Below are 19,432 nucleotides of genomic sequence, written 5' to 3'. Positions count from 1 at the left end.
AAAAAAAACTGATTTCAGATATTTGCTCTCTTAAACATTCTGCCTTTCATATAGACTCAGTAGCTGGACATGTGATTTTAGAAAGAAAAAGAAGAAGGTCCGTGGTTGTGCTTACCAGCCACCCATCTTGACCCAGCCATCAACCATGGTTGTGAGAATGAGCCTGATGAAAAGACCTGAGCTGGGCATGAGAGAACAAGGTGATGGTCATGGACAGCTTCACAGCTTCTAGCAGCCCTGTCATCCAGGCTTCATCCCAGCAATCGCTTTTGCTATCAGACTAGCTGAGGCTTATGGACCTCTCCTTGTGACTGTTCACAGTCCTCCCACAGTTTCAGCAGGGGAATGGGAATCATCACTGTTTTGAGGATGGGCTGCTTAGAGGGTGCCCTTGAGGCCACTGTCTTGCCATGCAGTCTCCAGCTCCCCTAGGGGTTCATCAGGTGTTTTCAAACACGACATAGTCTGGGACATTTTGGGGTATATCTTCTTGTCCATACCTCAACCAGCCAGAGTCTGCTGCGTGTACATGCTTACAGTGCCCTGGCCATGCTTGAGCAGCGAACCTGAACCACCTAGGCTGGCTCTAAAGATTCCATGAAGCTCCAGCAGACAGCCTTTTATTTGATGTCCCAGACCATGCCTGGAAAACACTGTTCAGTTACCAAGGTGTGAAGCTGGTCATGGTGCGAGTTGTTTAGGCAAAGGTGAACTTCAGTGACGATATCCTTAGCTTTTTCAGGGAAGTCCTTTGTTTTAAAATTGGAATTATATTCTTTTATCTTCCAGATTGACAATTGTGGTGCCGCATTCTTCTTCAATCACTCAGGTCTCTGTTTCAGTCCTTCCTTTGAAAGAGATGACATGCGAGCATCACCTTCATGAGGAATAGTAGGCATCAAAAATACCAGCTGTAATGGCCACATGTGTGGGACAGTCTAAATGTTCCAGATGAATATCCAATTCTGCCTTTCAGGCATCTTCTAGAAACTCCTTTTCTGTTTTGTATTTGGGTTCATAAGTAAGGGGTGTGAAACATTTCTTTGTTCTTACTGTAACTATAGTTGTGGACTGAGTCACCAAGACTGGCTGCTGAGACCAGCATCCCAAAGCCCAGATACGCAAGACCTTGTTTGGTTATTATTGTCAATTATTTTACCCATTATTTTGGTAACATAAATATATTTTGAGTGAGAAGGGAAATGGCATCACAAAAAGTCATGAGTTTCAGAGTCCAAAATGCTTCAGACCACCTCAATCTCAGTCACTTACATCTATCCATGAAATATATCTTTTCTGACCATGTACTGGAGGTGGGGGGTTGACCTTGGGATCAACAGGCAAACAATGATCATTAGGATATGATTCCTGTTCTCAAAAAGTTTGAATCTAGATGTGATGGAAGAGCCATAAAAGTGTAAATGTAACACATATGTGGTATAATTAGAGAAAGCACAGGAAACTGAGGAACTGTGCAAGAAGTAAATCTTTGGAGAGCCAATGATGCCTTGTATAGGATGTGCTTTGGAAAAACTTGTACAGAGATGAATCATTTTAGTTCTAACCTTAGTTTAATAGCATAGAACAGAAAGAGTAGATGGCTAGAAGAACAAGGAGATGATGCAAACATCTTCCTTTGAAGAACAGATCTTTTGTACCCAAATAAATTTTAAGAGCATTTTTCCAGTTTTGTGTTGTAAAGTTGCCTATGCTTGCTTGTCTAGGAAATCTCCCTCAACAAGGAAGCTATAAATAGTAACATTAAATGTTAATTAGTGAATAATTGATTTGATCTTACCATTTTACAAATCCAAATGGAATATTATAGGTTAATAATTGATACTAATGGCTCGAAAGCCTAGCATGGTGGTACATGCCTATAATCTCAGCACTTGGGAGACCGATACAGAATGATGGTATATTCCAGCCATCCAGGGTTGGGCTGCAAAGCAAGACCTTGTCTCAAAAAAAAAGTTATGAAAACAACTTATAAAACATACAACAAATAAGATATTATTCCTTGGAGCCTGGGGATATGGCTCAAATGGTAGAGTGCTTGCCTAGCAAGCACCAAACACAAAGCCCTGAGTTCAAACCCAAGTACCACCAAAAACAAAAATCCAGGATTTAAAATATTATTCCTCAGAAAACTTGTGTGTCACCATCAGGTTTCTGGTTAGGAAAATATCAGCCAGTCTAGGCAGTTCACGCAGAAACAAATATAATAAAGTAAGTTAGTGTATAATCGGTTACAGAGTGGTGCTGTGGAGGTCAAAGAAAGTCCCTCCTGCTGCTCCAGAAGTGAGCACATGCACGCTCACAGGCCTCTGCCACCAGTGGCTCCACTGCATGCAGATTTCAAGTGGTTGACACACAAGAGGACGCTGGGAAGCTCCTGGCAGGATTTTACATATGCCCATCTGTTGAAGCCCATGAACCTGCCTGCAGGAGCAATAATGGCTTCTGCTGCTATTCCCCCTTCCAAATCTTGCACAAGAGACTCACAGGGGTAGAATCCAATCCAGAACCCTGCTGGCATAGATTCGGGAAAATGTTATTATCAAGAATTCAAGAGAAAACATAGGAGAGGGAAAATGATGCTGAATTTTCATTAGACCATCTGGCACACATCTCTTTAAATTCAGTGCTCTCACTTATTAAGAATAATTTTGATTCACATTTTTTAGGAATTTATGAAATTAGCCCTTGCTGCATTTTTCATCCTTTGGCACCCTATAAGGCTTTCATACATATGTCGCTTTCTACTTTTCTCTCATTCTAGACTTACTGGGAATAAAAGCATAGCTAAGTAAAAAGTCCAAGGAATGTAAAAAAGTAGTGAAGACAATGTTCAATCTGCTTTAGCAGCATAACCTATGCAAAATAATGCTCAGTAAATATAAAAAATCCAAGTACAACATGATCAATAATCCTGCTTCTGAGTATTTATCCAAAAAAACTGAAATCAGTATCTCATGGAGATAGCTGTACTTCTCTGTACATTGAAGCATTATTCACAATAGCCTAGAGGCGGAGACAACCCAAATGTGCATCCACAGATTAATGCACTCAATGGAGTATTATTCAGCCATGGAAAAGAACAAAATTGCATCATTTGCAGAAAAGAATATGAAACTAGAGATCATTAGGTTACATGAAATAATTCAGACTGAGAAAGACAAATATTATGTTTTCTCTTGTGTAGAATCGAGATTTTTTTGAGAAAATTCAAAAATTTTGAATATAGCATTCAAGTTTAAAAATGTCACCCACTGTTTTATACAATTAATTAAAAAAATTAGCTCTTTTTCCGACTGGAACCATGAAGGGTACTAAAAAGATGAAAAAAAGGAAATTGCTCTTGGGTTACCTATAAAGTTTACTTTTTCTTTCTTTTTTATTATTCTTTATTTTTATTCCTGTTAGTTCTTTTTTGGTTTTTTTGAGACAGGGTGTTTCTATTTAGCCCAGGCTGTCTCTAAATTCATGCTCTCCTTGCCTCAGCCTCCAGAATGCTGAGATTGCCGATATGCACCACCAGGCCCAGTTTATTTCTATTAAGTTTTTATTTATATCTTATTGATATTTGCCTTGAAGTCTCCATTTGTTTCTAGTTTTTCTTGCACAATACTATAATCATCCAGGAATAGTGCTACAAATACAGCTTTGGCTATATAGCATTTGAGTTAATATTTTTAGAATCATACTTAATAACTATTATATGTCTCTTCCATCTAAGAAATTTTAGGGGGGGCACTTAAAAATCAGCATGGTTGTCATTTTCATTCAGATTTTTAAAAATTAATTTCTATATTATTTAAATCATAATGTGCAACAATACAATGCATGAATTGTCCCTTTGAAATTTATTAACGTTATTACTGAGAATCAAGTTGTACAAGTTTAAAGTGGGCCTTAAATAGAATGACTAGTGTCCTTGTAAGAAGGCATGTAAAGACACAATGGCAAAGAATAAGCTGTGTGGTAACAAAGGCAGAGGTTGGAGTGTCATGGACTCCCAGCAATCACCAAGTGCTAGAAAAGAACAGACTCTCCTTCAGGGTCCCCTGCAGGAAACAACCCTGTTGACAACCTATTGAGCTTTGGTCTCATGAACTCTGAGAGAATAAATTTCTGTTGTTCTAAGTCACCCAGTGTTGTGGTGACTGCTTAGCGGTCTCTTGGAAACCAGTATAATAGATCATCACAATATCTGCAAGTAGTGGCATGTGTATCTCTTTCCTTTAAATCTTTATACTGCATTTCTTTTTCCCAAAGTGTATCATATGTGCCCCTTTCACAACTAAAATTACTATGAAGTTTTTTACCTTTAGTCAACTAATGAGCAAATTCAATTCTTGGGGTCTCTTTAATATTAAAGCAAACTTGCACTCTTAGACTATTTTTTCATGATGTATTATTTTGATACACTTTTGAATTTGGTGGCTAATATTTTATAAAGGACTTTCACATATGTGTTTACATGTCATGTGGGTAACTTTTGTTATGTTTGCCTAGTTTTAAATCCAGGTCAAGCTAACTACATAAAATAATCTGACAGATCTTGCCAAGTTTTCATTTTCTAGAAGAAATTTTATAGGTTTGGAATAATACCTCAGAACTTTGCTAGAATTTTGGCTCAGGAGTTTCAGAAAGGGGAATCTGAATATGATCTCAGTTTATTTTCATGTTTATTAGTCTATTCAGTTTTTTTCTTCAATTTTGTGAGCTTTTATTTTTCCTATACTTGTGAAAGTGTGTATATATTTCATATTGGGTTTTACTTTGATTAAAATATAGCTTTCTTAATATGTTATTTTTAATCTCCATTGTGATTACAGGTTTTACCTTCTTCTTTCTGTATTTTTCCTATTTGCCTGTCATTTTCTGTTTTTCTTTTTCTCCTTTATCAACCTTGCCAGAAGTCTCCCTATTTCCGTAATCATTTCAAAGACCTGTTTGAGGTTTAGTTAATCTTCTCTGTTGCTTTTTCTGGTGTTTTTGTACTGTATTTCATGGGTCTCTGCCTGTTATTATCTTTATACTCAATACTCTAAGTTCATAAATTGAACACTTGAGCTGACTCGTTTTTAATCTTTCTTATTTTCTGATTCAAATTTTAAAGCTGTAAATCACCACTTCCACCCCCTCCTAGTATTACTGTAACTCTGTATTTCAGGGGAAGTGGTATATAGTATCTTTGGGTAAATCTTGTCTCTGGGCAGAGAATGAGCCAATCACTGTGTGAGATTATGCAAGATGTCTCCCCACCTTATGAACAATAAGATATCATTAATATCATGTAAGAAAAAACATGAAGTGAGGAACAAGAAAGTAAGAAACGATTAGTTTCAACCATCCATGTTGATAGGTAAAGGAAGAAAAAGACTAGCTAGAGATGAAATAGATACCGAGTATCTTTTTGATATTGTGGTTTGTGTCAATAGGGCCATTCACATTTTAGGGATAATTCCTCTTGTTATTTTAGGCTCACTAAAAATGTTTTGCTAGTATATCTCCTATTTTTCTCCCTCTCTTTGATCACCAACATCATCCAAGTTATAATCAGAGTCATCAAATCCTTACTATATGCCAGATGCTGTATTAAGCATTAAGGAACTCAGGTAAAAGAAAAGCTGAGTTTCTTCCCTCAAAATTTTAAATCTGTGATTTCTCATCTAGAGCTCCTGATATCCTTGTTTATACATCTTCTTTCTAAGAAAACATTCAACTTATTAATTTTCCTGTACTAAAAAAAAAAAGACTCTATATGTACTTAATAAGGACAGCAGTGTTTTGTAGCTACCTTAAGTGGGATTATCCTCCTCACAACCTAAGTGAAGGGTTGGGTATGAGGGTGAAATGGGAAGAAGAAGTGCTAATTTCCTCACTTGGGCAGTAGTGAGGGTGCCAATCACTAGTATAGAAAATATATAAGGAAGAGCATTCTGGGGAAAGACAACTAATTCAGGATTTGAGGGGTTTTTTCTATTATTGTGTAGATCTCTGGCCCTACTGTGTACTTAATGTTGTACACCAGCAAAGCAAAGTCACTTTCTCAGCAGAACTTACATGTTCCTCATTTTCTGGTCTCTCCTCCATTGAGTCTCTGAATTATTTTTCATCTAAATGTAGTTATAACTACATAGATTTTTTTCCTAAAAATTCCTCTTAAGCCAATTATCTCTACATATTCAGAAATCTACTTCTTATCTTATCTTGTTTCAATTTCTGGACCAAAATCAAGGAAGAGTTATTAATTCTGTATAGCATTTCACATATTAAAAAACAAACACTGTTAATATTATGATCTTAGTTTGGGCTGCTATAAAAGTACCATAAAATGAGTAGCTTATAAGCAACAAGAAATATATTTCTCACAGTCCAAGATCAAAGTGAGAATATGACCAGGTTCTGGTAAGAGAACTCATCCAGGTTGGTTGTTGACTGCCTAGTTCTTATCCACATATGACAAAAAACAAATGAGTTTGCTCTTTGGACTCTTCTTATAAGGGCACTAACCCCATTTGTCATGACTCCACCCTTGTGACCTGGTTACCTTCATAGGTGCTATCTCAAGCACCATCACAATGGGGATAAGATACCAACATATGAATTTAGCGGGAGGAAAACAATCACTTCACAGCATTTACAATTTCTATTTTAGAAATGAGCTTAGGAAGGTGTGGTAACCATCCTGTTGACGCATTTATTAAGGCAAACATCCAGTAAGAAGTGTAAGAATTCTGGCCCTAATACCAACATTATGGCATTATTCTACGGTAAACAAACTGTCCTATTAGATACCAAATTTGTAATATTGTAAACAGAATGTATTAACTTCCCCTTTTGTAAATTTTCTCCTGTAAATATCAGAGTCATTTTCATGCTTTCCCTACCACACACTATGTCAAAACAATCATAAAATTCTTTAAAAGTTCTTCAGTGGAGTATCTAGTTCCTCCTTCAGACATTGACCTACCCCATGCCCTTGTCAACTCCCTCAATGTCACACTCACCTGATCAACACCACACTTTTCTCCCTGTGGACAGTCATGCAAATTTTGTCACCATTTTCATGACTTCCCCTACATATAGCTCTTTATATTTTCCCAAATAATCTTTGTAGCTTAATTCATTCATTTTAAGAAATATTTGGGGGACTGAGTGGCTCCAGTGGTAGAGTACCTGGCTAGCAAGCATGATGCCCTGAGTTCAAACCCCCCACATAAAAAGAATGCCTTATATAAAAAAAAAACCCAGAAATATTTGTTAAAGCCAAGCATGATAGCATATGCATGTAATTCCAGCACTTAGGAGGTAGAAGCAGGAGGATTGCAAGTTTGAGGCAAACCTGGGCTTTCCTTTTAAGACCCTGTCTCGAAACGGGAAAAAAAAGGCCTATCTGCTGAGTCACTATTACGTGGCAAGCCCTATACTCCAGATGCTGGAGCTTCTGTAAGTTATTACAAACATTTATTTGCACAAACGTTATCCCATTAATCTTCCCCTCAAAAAGCTTATGAGAGAATATTAGTAGTATTTTTTCGATTCCTTGGATGAAAAACTGAAATTTAAAGAGCTTATGAATCACTCCAGGATCAGAACAGAGAAAACCTGAAATAATGATTAAATCTAGTTTAAACCTAGTTTATCTGAATTCCACATCATCGCAGTTAATCTTATTGTATTAGTCAGTATTCTGCAGAGAAACAAAACCAATAGTGTGTGTGTGTGTGTGTCTGTGTGTCTGTGTGAAAGAGGGAGAGGGAGAGAGAGACAGAGAGAGAGAGATTTGTTGTGGGGGATTGGCTCACATGACCACAGAGACTGAGAAATCACACGATCTGACATATGAAAACTGGGACCCAGGAAAACGAGTAGTGTAAGTTCAGCCCAAACTCAAAGGCCCAAGAATCAAGGGAGTTGTGCAGTGCGGTTCCTGTACCAGTCCAAAGGCTCAAGAATCAGGAGTGTAAAGTCAAAGGGTAGAAGAGGATTGATGTCCCAGTTTAAGTAGAAACAGAAAATTCATTGCTTCTCCACCTTCGTTTTATTCATACCCTCAAAGGACTGGATGATACTCTTGTGAATTGCAAGGGTGGATCTTTCTTACCCTAGTGAGTCAAATGCTAATCTCTTCCAGAAACACTCTCACAGTCATACTCAGAAATTTTTATAAGTTACCACGGTATTCCTTATCCCAGACAAGTTGACAAATAAGATTATCCTTCACAGGTCCACCCTTTGCCAAGTTGGCACCTAACAAATATATAATGACTGATTAAACTTTTGTTCTGTTTTGATTTTTGTTTTTAACTATTCCAGTTCTACCCTCTAAAATATTTGGTATTCAAGTTCCATTTGGAGCTAGCTAATGTGAATTACATAGTGGCAAGCTTTAAATATTCATAGAAAAAGGAGTCTCAGTGTTGATGCATAGCAAAGAAGTATTGGGAGAGTACAGAAGACAGGACATTAAGGAATCCATCTCTTTGAAATTGCAGCTCATTTAAGCTCCCAAGGAGCTGTGACTTACCAGAGGTAAGTGCAAGCAACCAGTCTCTTATTTTCCCTCTCTACTAAAAAAAAATATATTCTTTTTCTTTCTTTGATGTATAAGAGCTCTGACACTTACAGAATCTTATCCACAAAATGGATGTGTTTCTCTCCGACTGCCTCTCCAATAATTGCTTCCTCTAAATATAAAAATATCTGAGGAGAAAAATAAATGACCAAGAATTATACATACAGTTTACAAAAATTAATACATATTATATGGCTTGCCTTTCAGCATGAGTATTATCCTAAAAATTTTGAAAGACATACTAAAGTTCAAAAGGATACCTTTCCCATCAATGCATGACCTATAGGTCAAGTTTGCTCTGAAATATTGCAGAATTTCAATGAGCAAGGCATTTGGGAACACAGGATTAAAAATGATGGTATGAGAATTAAAAGTAGAGACTTTTGAGATCTGGAAATTTTCACGTGGATGAACTTGGACTGTTTTATGTTCAGTATTTCAACTTTTTGATGTTTTGTACAACAGCACTTGAAAATTTTAAGAAAAATTGTGGAGTGAACAATCCAGCAATTATAAACTAGAGTAAATACATATTTCTATTTTAATCCAGCCTCACTAATTTGACCAGGTTTTTACCTATTTCCTTACTTTCTGAGCCACTCTATAGGATTAGAAACTGACTATGCCTGTTTGAATTTGAGGCAATGTAAATATCCAATATAAAAAGGCCACCTAGAGAGCCATGTATATTATGGAGGAATAAGGAGTATAATTACAAGAGTAAAGGAAGTTGTTATTGCTGATGAGGATGAAGACTAAGAGAAATAAATGTTTTCAGTCAAACATGATGGTACAAATCTGAGATCCCAACATTTAGGAGCCTGAAGCAGAAGGAACATGAGTTTGAGGCCAGCCTGGGTTTCATAGTGAGACATGGTAGAAAGGAAGGAAAAAGGAAAAGAAGAAGGAAGATTTTCAGAAAATGGGATCACTGGCTCTGAAGACAGAATTGACCTGCTACCTTACGGTCTTCTCCCAGCTCTGTTTACTATGTGTGTCTCTGCAGAAACTGACAAGCTTCATCACCTAAATATTGGATTTGAAATATATCAACCCATTGCCAACTTTATGCAAAACAGCAACCAAGAACGTTATAACAAACAAGGAAGTGTCCCACAGATAAAGCTATGGAACACAGTAATGCTTCTCTACCTTGGATCACCTGGAGATTTGTTTAACTTGTAGATTCTGATTCAGTAAGTCTTGGGAGGGGCCAAAGAGTCTGCATTGCAAATGTGATAGGCCCAGACTGGCCTTGAACTCACAATCCTTTAGCTTCAGTCACCCAAGTTCTGTAGGACTGCTAGGCCTTGCACTACCATGCCCAGCTTCACATGAGCTTCTAATGCTGAAAGATATAGAAGCATTATCTGACTATCCAAGCAATGCAACTGAAGATGGGATAAATTGCCAACTGCCTCCTAACAAATGGGAAGATTTCCAAAGCACCAAGAGGCTGGTGTGATCAATTGACTCAATGTCTAGGACTACCATTAGCCAGAAGCTTACCATTGACTTTGAAAGGAACCTCTTACCTTCCAGCTATCTGTGATTGGATGGAGGAATTAAAACATGTATTTGAGTAGTCAAGTAGGAATGGACCAGCATCCAGACTTGTGAAATGGTTATCAACAGAGCTCTTTTTAAATGAACACAGCTTCATCAACTGCTTTTGATAGAACTGATGATGATATTGTGTTAAAAACATACCTAACAATGACTCTAAGTTTGAAAATGAGTCAAAGGAATGAAATTGTACATGCAAACACGTAAGAAAAACTTGAATCAATTCATGTACCTTATTTATCCTCTTATGTACAGACATTAGTGATATATGCTTTTCAAAACCCTATGTCCAAGAGTCCAAAGTATTCTTTATATAAATGTAAAATAAAGACTTTAAGTGCCAAAGTACAGTATCATAACCAGCAGAGAATTTTCCCCATGAATATTTTTTTTCCTTGCTGGCACTGGGGTTTGAACTCAGGGCCTCTCGCTTGCTAGCCAGGTGCTCTACCACTTGAGCCACTCTGCTGTATTAAGGTACATTTTTCTCTCAAATAATGCTTTCCTTAGTTTGATCAAATATTGCAGATTGATAATCAAACATCATACTCCTCTTCTACTAGCAGTCACACATACACAACATTCAAATGATACTTTGAAAATAAAATGAAAGCATGGAAAGTCAACAAAAAATAACCTAGAATGGTTTTCTGTAATTAAAAAAAAAGCTAAATTATCTCCCCCAAAAACCAACCTATAAATTGTTGACTGGGGAGTTGGTAATGTACAGATTGTACTCACAGAGATTAGGATGTAAACTCAGCAGACAAGTACAATTAAACATATAATCACACAAATAACATTGTTTTTACTACAAAGGAAGAATACAGTAACAAAAAGGAATGATCAGGAGGAAGGATGGGAAGGGGATCTTTAAAAAGAAAGCATCCAAGAGAAGGCATGTCCTGATCCTAGAAATAAGTGCCCAATCTTCCCACAAATGCGTCGCAAGCGAAGACAAATGTAATAGGCATTTAATCATTCAATTCATTCCCCATGGTCTGGCTCCATGCTCACCATGGAATCTTTAGATTATAATTTCTTTTTTTCTTTTTTTGTAGTTTTGATAAAGGAAAAAGAATTCTCTCTCAGCAATATAAATATTCTACTTTACCTGAACATTCAATATTTTAAAAAGGTGAATTAATAAGTTAGAACTCTGGACAACACACCAGTCTCTTAGGCATTTGGTTTGGTAAGAATGCCCAGAAGATATCACCTCAGGTCAATCTTGAAAAATTAATTTCTGGGCCTACAGAGCTGACAGCCATATACCCAGCAACATGATGACCTTACCAAATAATGATTCTGACCTTGTCTAAACTGCCAGCTGGCTCCCCAAATATGTACTTCTTGAACTGTAACAATTACTACAATTCTCATAACAAAAAACATCAGAAAAGTAACAGACTACATTTTCTATACCACTTTTTAACTTCTGACTTATTTCCTAGAGGTACAGCTTCTTAATCAAAAGCTACTTTGTTTTCCTGCATTTATGCTTATTAACCTAAATATTAGTAAGTGATTGGCAGATGATAAATTATTCATAATTCCCATTTGTATCTCATTGAGGAAAACTGTAGCATTAAGTTTTACTATGCAATCTCATCTAAACCAAATCATCAGTATGGGCTTCCAAAGGACATACTGAGAATTTATCTAATAATGTGACAAATTAGATTAGTAGAAACAAGGAATAAAGACAAAAGGTAAATATACTAATACTGCCTTTCAAAAGGGGGAAGACAACCATTTAGGTTACCTAATATTTAACATTAATGACTTCAAAGTAAATTATATACAAGTGAGTTGTAGTTCCCAAACTTTAACATATATCAGATTTAGATAGAGGGCTTGTTAAGACACAGATTGCTGGGCTTCATTCCAAAGTTTCAATTTTAGGAGGCCTGGAGTGGGGCCAAAGAATTTGCATTTCTAACAAGTATCCAGATGTTGCTGATGCTGCTGGCTGGAGGTCCATACTTTGAGAACCACTGTTTTTATTCAAGGGAGGTTGAAATGAAGGTAAAAAGAAAAAGTCTTAAGATAGTGTTTGGTAACATGAACTGTGCATTAGAATCACTTGAATGCACCCCAAGCCATTTAAATGAGAATTTCTGAGAGGTGGTGCCCCTCTGCCATGCTTTTTTAATTTTACTAATAAAAAGTCAGTGTGGAGTTTGGAAAAGAGTGATAAGCCAGCTCAACATCTGCATGTAGTCCATCATTGGATACTTCATTGACAAATGACTTGGGACTCATTAGTTTCTTATGTGAATTCATGAATCTCACTCATTATAACATAGAAGTTAGCAGCATAGGCTCTGGAGCCACACTTCTAATCCCACTTCAACTTCCCTGTACCTCACATTTCCCTCATCTGTAAAATAAGAATAATAAAAGCACCTCCTTCTAAAGTGGGATGTATGAGAACATGGCTCTTGGAAATGCCAAGCAAACATTTGCTATTATTATTAATAGTTCTACTGCTGCCCACTGGCCCCTCTGTTACTCCACCAGGATCGCAGGCCCTATCAAAGTACCTTCCATTAATCCCTGATTGCCCCCAAAGTGGTACAGGAAGATGCACTGTAGCTCTTGTAAGAGAATCATTAATGATTGAAGCAAGAGGGTCTAGCACCTTGTTCAGCATTGTGAATTGAGTTACCTGTTTAAGGGAATACTGCCTACCTCTCAGTGTTTTTATGGGTGAGAAACATCAAATTTGTGCAAAATCGCCTCTTTCAAGTGAATGGAACCAACACTGCATCTCTTGTAAGAAAACTATGAATGTTAGTAGCAGGAGGGTCAAGCACCTTGTTTTCCGATGAGAATTGAGTAACTTGTTTAAAGGAATACTGCCTACAACTCAGTGTTTTCATGAGTGAGGAATATCACCTTTGTGCAAAATCACCCCATTCAAGTGAAGGGAAGACTGCTGCAGAAATCAGTTATGCTACTTTCTCCTCTTCTACACCATCTTGTCCATGTACACTACCCACAAAACTGTTTATAAAGCTTCATTTTTGCACTACATGCCTTAGATATGAACGGACTTTAGATTTTCAAGGTGAGAGACTTCACATATGAAGTTGTGCCCCAGTACTCCTCTGTTTGTGCTAGAGAATGACAGTCCCCTGAACAGAGCACATTATGTCCAATGGCTGAACGATTGTTGGAGTCAGTTGCAAGGGGTAAAAAGTATGGATTTAGGTTGATATGACTGTAGCTATCTTGAGTCATAATCACCGTGATTGTCTCGGGATAGCCCTAGTGGTTTTTCCTATATAGTTTCCCAGTGGTGACAAAGAGACAAAACTATTAGAGTAGCATGTGGAGTTTTACCATCAGACCCTAGAAATGTGCTACACTGATGAAGTCACTTTTGCCCTGAACAAATTTGTGGAGATCCACTTAAATCTTGCTACGATGCGTCTGTCAATAAGACTCCCAGTAAGTTGTAATTTGCCAATCCCATCTGTCTGCCTCTTTTCTGTGGTCCCACAGTACCTTGGAGTTGGTTCTCACACACTGGGACTGGGTTGTCCTGGAACACCTACTACTTATAATTAGCATTGAAAGTTCTATTTTCAAGCTTTTTCAAAACTGTAGATTGGTACAAATATATCATTTAACTTAGTATGAAGAGATTTAATTATGGAGGGAGTATACAATAAAGAGGTATAGTCATTGCCTTTAGAGGAGAAAACTACAGTTTATAAAACAGGTGAGTTGCTGAAATCCACAGAATTATTTAATGCTGGAACTAACTCTTTAATGCACAGTCTCTAATATGAAATACTCTACTTTCTTCACTAGGTCAAGTTGCCTCTTTCTAATGATGCCTAATGATGACTTTACTACAAATTATAATTACACTATCAAAATGCTAAAAAGAGTAAGTGAGCTCATTGTTAGAATCCCATCATCACACACATGATTCCTCTCTACTCTTCTGATTGACTACGAAATGGACTAGCTGACATTCACAAGTCTTTTAGTCACAGCTATTCTGTAAAGTTAAAAATTCACATAACAGTACAAAACTAGAATTATAAAGCTCGTAGTATTCTACATAAAGAGTGAGGAGGATCTGGAAAATATCTTATAAGCATCACAATTTAGCTCAAGTACTAGAGGCTCCCTCAAGAAGATACACATAATATTTACTAGTATCCTTCAAAATCGTCTGCACATCTTCTTGTGCAGATTCAGTCTGCAACCACCAGTAAAAGTGTCAATTTTTTCAAAAGTATATGCAATTTCAAATAGTCTATTTTCACCAAATATTCTAATCAAAATATGCTTTGGGTTAAAATTAATTTTCAAATCTTAGTAACTAATTAGGATTTTTAACCTCTTTTCATTAATATATTTATTTATTTATTTAACAAGGCATATTGTCTCCCTACAGATAAAAAGAAAAACTACTGCAAAGGCTCAGAATGGTCAACTCACATTTCCTGCATCTGGATGCTTACACTGTCCATCTGCTTACCTTTATCCTCTACTAAGTTCTTAGAGAACAGAATGTTTCAATTTCTACATCTCTGATGCTCAGTAGATAGGTTATCAAACAGAGTATAGCTGTTACATCAGGGTTCCTGCTACTTATTACCTATGTAACTTTGGACAAATTACTTAACTCTTTTAAGCTTCAATTTTTGTATCTGCATTCTGGGGAAATAACTAAAACCAATCTGATAAGGTATTATGATTATTAAATGAAATAACACATGCAATATTACCTTCAATGTTTTCAATCATTATGTTCATTGAACCACTTAAATACTGAATAAATGAGTCCATGAATCAACAAATGGATGAACACAAGAATGATATGTGGCAATATGAAACAAATGACATATGAGTAACAAAAGCATTATTTGGAAACCTTTTGACTTCCCAACCAAGCTGTGGACATTAAAGAGGCAATGCAGAGCCTATCATACTGAGAAACCTGCTTAAACTTTTTAAAAATATTAATCTGATGGGTGTCAATGAACTTGACAGGTTGTGTTGATACTCTTAGTTGAGTCTTGAAAGGTAATGCTACAGAAATGCATGAGTTTCAATTAAAAAAAAAGTAGCTGGATGGTCCTTTTTTTTTCTTTTATTATTCATATGTGCATACAAGGCTTGGGTCATTGCTCCCCCCTGCCCCCACCCCCTCCCTTACCACCCACTCCACCCCTCCCCCCACCCCCTCAATACCCAGCAGAAACTATTTTGCCCTTATCTCTAATTTTGTTGTAGAGAGAGTATAAGCAATAATAGGAAGGAACAAGGGTTTTTGCTGGTTGAGATAAGGATAGCTATACAGGGCATTGACTCACATTGATTTCCTGTGCATATGTGTTACCTTCTAGGTTAATTCTTTTTGATCTAACCTTTTCTCTAGTTCCTGGTCCCCTTTTCCTATTGGCCTCAGTTGCTTTTAAGGTATCTGCTTTAGTTTCTCTGCGTTAAGGGCAACAAATGCTAGCTAATTTTTTAGGTGTCTTACCTATCCTCACCCCTCCCTTGTGTGCTCTCACTTTTATCATGTGCTCAAAGTCCAATCCCATTGTTGTGTTTGCCCTTGATCTAATGTCCACATATGAGGGAGAACATACAATTTTTGGTCTTTTGGGCCAGGCTAACCTCACTCAGAATTGGATGGTCCTTTTTTAAGCAGTAAAGCTTATGAAAAATAGCAAACAACAAAGAATCCAGTCTAGATTAAAAAAAAAAAAAAAGACTGCAAAGTCATGGCAACTAAATACCTTATAATGGATCCTGGACCAGAAAAGGGGACATTTTTGAGACAGTTTGAAGTTTAAACAAAGCCTATGGATTGAATGGTAGCATTATGTCCAATGCTTACTTTCTGATTTGTAAATAAACAAATCTCAAATCATTCAGAAAAGACTAATGATAATTAGTGCATATGTATTAACATGCAGAGAAAGAGAACAAAATATAATAAAACATAAAATGTTATCCAACTGGAGAATTGAATTAAGCATATCCTGATTTCCTTGTAGTGTTCTTGTAACTTTTCTGTACATTTGAAATTATTTCAAAATATATATAATTTTCTAAATTTCTAATAAGTATATTAGGAGATTCAATATAAGTGGTACTTACAAATCAATTTCAGAACTTATATTTAATGAAACTAGTGAATTCTTTGAAAACCCAGAAGAATATGGGCAACATTGGTCAAACAAGAGCCCTGGGATTTTATAAAGGACAAATCAAAGAAACAAATAATTATTTTGTATAACAAAAATAAGGGAGAAAATTAAATGAATGATAGTGTAATTAACAAAATAAAGAATTAGAAGAAGCTGCTGGATTGGTGGTAAAGATGATAAATTTGTTTTTAAGTAGGTTGCTCATAATGTGATTTAAAGACATTCCAAATTAAACATTCAACTGGCTGTAGGAACCATAAGGATGAAACCCAAGGATGAAGTAGATTCTGGCTTCTAAACAAAGAACTAAGTCATTCTTAGAATAGTTAAAAATTGATGTATAAGTCAACTGTCCTTCAGTTCTAAGAAACCTAATGTAATAAAGTTCTTAGCATTGGTAAATTTGAGTATTGAAAGTAATAGCCTCATTTTAAGCCAAGGATAAAAACATATGCTTTATACATATTTTACCGTTAAGATGACCAATAGCCATTATTCGTAAACAACCACTTTCATCACCAGTTGGATGTATATTTTATTGGAACGAACAGCCTCCTGGTTTAGCTCAGAAACTCCTAAAACATTAAACTTGTATCACTGATAAATTTAGAATATAAAGAAAAACACTCACACACAGGTAAAAGCAGCTTAGCTAGAAAGCTAATTGTAGATAGATAATCTTCTTTGGGAATTGCACTATTAATCTGCTTACATAACAGTAGATCATGATGTTCAATTAACTGAAATGCTTTCGGTTAGCTCACTAGATGATAAAAAATAAATAAGCAGTAATAGTCCATAATTGGAACCAAATACTGAAGCAGGATAATCAACTTTGTAAAAGAATGAGAAAACTTCACATAGATGTCCCATCCATATTCACAGAACTCCGTCACAACCTGATTACTGTTTATAAACTCCTAACATAAGAATTTTTTTCAAAACATTTATTCTATTAGTCACAGTCTAAACCAATATAGCTTTCATTAGTCACAGATGCCACTAGTTATTAACAATTTCCTGAAGGCATTTTAACCTTAATTTCTGTTGCATTTGCTGCTCGTGCATTTTAATTATAAATTAAAAGTAATGCAAATATCATAATCAAAGAAATGGAGAGCATTTCTGCTTATTGAAATACTATATTTAAAATCACTTCAGTTTTAGAAATTCTTCATGTCTGCTGAGTTGTTTTACATCTAGTCACACTACATCTGCAGGTGACTCAAGATAAAAAAATCTAAAATATTCTAAATTTGTCATCACATAAAATCACCCTGCCAAATACATATAAATAGTTTTATACATATTTTATCATGGAAAATTTTCTCTCAGTATCACTTGCTATAAATCAACTTTGTAAGATCATTACACATTTGATGTCATCAACTCAAGAAAAATGAATACATTCAGAAGTTTTCTTTGAATATTTATTTTTGAACTTAAAATTAGTATTTTGCAAACTCTATAAAAAGAAAAATAACATGGAATCAATGTCTTTGGTCCCTTTTGAAAAGCTATAAATCTATAGCATATACATAACGTAAAGAAAATTGTGTATATGTATATATATGTGATACATATAAAATGTTTATTATTTATATTCAGCAGTACTTTAACCTATCTTTGTTATGAGTCTACTTAGAATACTGTGTTGGCCACACAAACTGTAATATCTTAATTAATTGAATGTTGTTTCTGACAACTGTAAATGTCACAGAGAACTCCTTATTCTTCAAAACCTGTCATGAACATTAGTTCTTCAGCAGAGCTTCATTCTCCATTTCATAGTCCACTCACACAAAGGCAGACAGGTCTCTTGCTAACACAACACTGCTCACTTATTCTACGATAGAAGTTGTATTGTGATTGTTTATATTCTCTCCCTTTCCCTCCCTCCCTTCAGTGTATCCAGGACAGAATCCATGTTTGGTCATCTCTATATACCCCACAGCAGCTACCCAGCACCAAAACACAGTAAGATTTCATATTTACTGCTCAATAAAATTATATGCCTTAGTAAATAAAATATCTTAAACTTTGTACACCCAGAATCACATTTTATTTCGTTCAATTAAATGACAAATATTTTAAGCACTTAATTTATAAAAGATAATGTTTCTATGTCATCTTATTTATTAACTTGTATAATCTTCTCCAAATCCTTAAGAGCTTGTTATTCTAGCTTCCATTGTACAGACAAGAGTCAAAACCTGATTTATAGGTGACCTGACAACAGGAGTAAGTGCTTTCTCCTCTAAAGTCTTATAACTGAAAAAATATTCAAATTTAATCATCTACTTTCCTCCCTTAATAAGTATAATGTGTTCAGTATAATGAATTTTTCAGAATTCGGCCACCATTCAGATTTATTATTGGTTATATCTTCTCCTAAAAATAGACACCTGCCCCAATATAAGGAATGGGAGAACTGCTGTTATTTCCTTTCAAGTTACTGCTTCATATTGTCCACTGTGTACCAAGTATTCCCTTTATACTCAATTGTTAATCTTCTCATTAAAATAACATTTAGACTATTTATTCGAGTTTAATTCTGAGGGACCTTAGATAATGGCTTAAATGTTACTTTCTAGTAGACATAGGACAAAATTTAATTTTGTCAGTTTTGTAAACTGAGTTTGTTTTCAATAGTCTGCCAGAAAAACAGAGAACTCCAACCCACCCTCTCATTGCCCACTAGGAAGCAGAGGAGACCTTGACTTGAGAGCAAGTAGAGGCAGAGTCCTCCTCATCCCAATCCCCCTCCAATGGGAGTATATGAAATACCATCACTAAGGATTCCTTCAAAGAAAGATAGCATTTCCCAAACCTGACTCATATTAAGTGAAAACTTTATTACATATCTTTCAGCATTGGTCTGGACAATTTCGTAGGAATGATGTTTAAGTAGAGTAAAACCTAAAAGATTTATATAGACCCCATTTGGTTATAATGTCATGGAACTATAATGCTAATATCTATTTGTAAATGTAACATAAAACTTAAAAAGTAATACAATTAGAACAATGTCAATATGATAGTCAATGCTGTGCTAAATCTAAATTAATAGTCACAACACTACGGTACTCTTCACTAC

The 19,432-nt window shown here is 35.8% G+C and overlaps 1 pseudogene; it reads right to left on the bottom strand.

Moving 5' to 3' along the window:
• Positions 1-275: 275 nt before the first annotated feature.
• On the bottom strand, positions 276-2,539 carry LOC109696207 (large ribosomal subunit protein mL45-like; annotated as a pseudogene).
• Positions 2,540-19,432: the final 16,893 nt, after the last annotated feature.

Source organism: Castor canadensis, chromosome 3 (genome assembly GCF_047511655.1).
Source record: "Castor canadensis chromosome 3, mCasCan1.hap1v2, whole genome shotgun sequence".
Classification (NCBI taxonomy): domain Eukaryota; kingdom Metazoa; phylum Chordata; class Mammalia; order Rodentia; family Castoridae; genus Castor; species Castor canadensis.
This window is presented reverse-complemented; position numbering and strand designations above follow the sequence as displayed.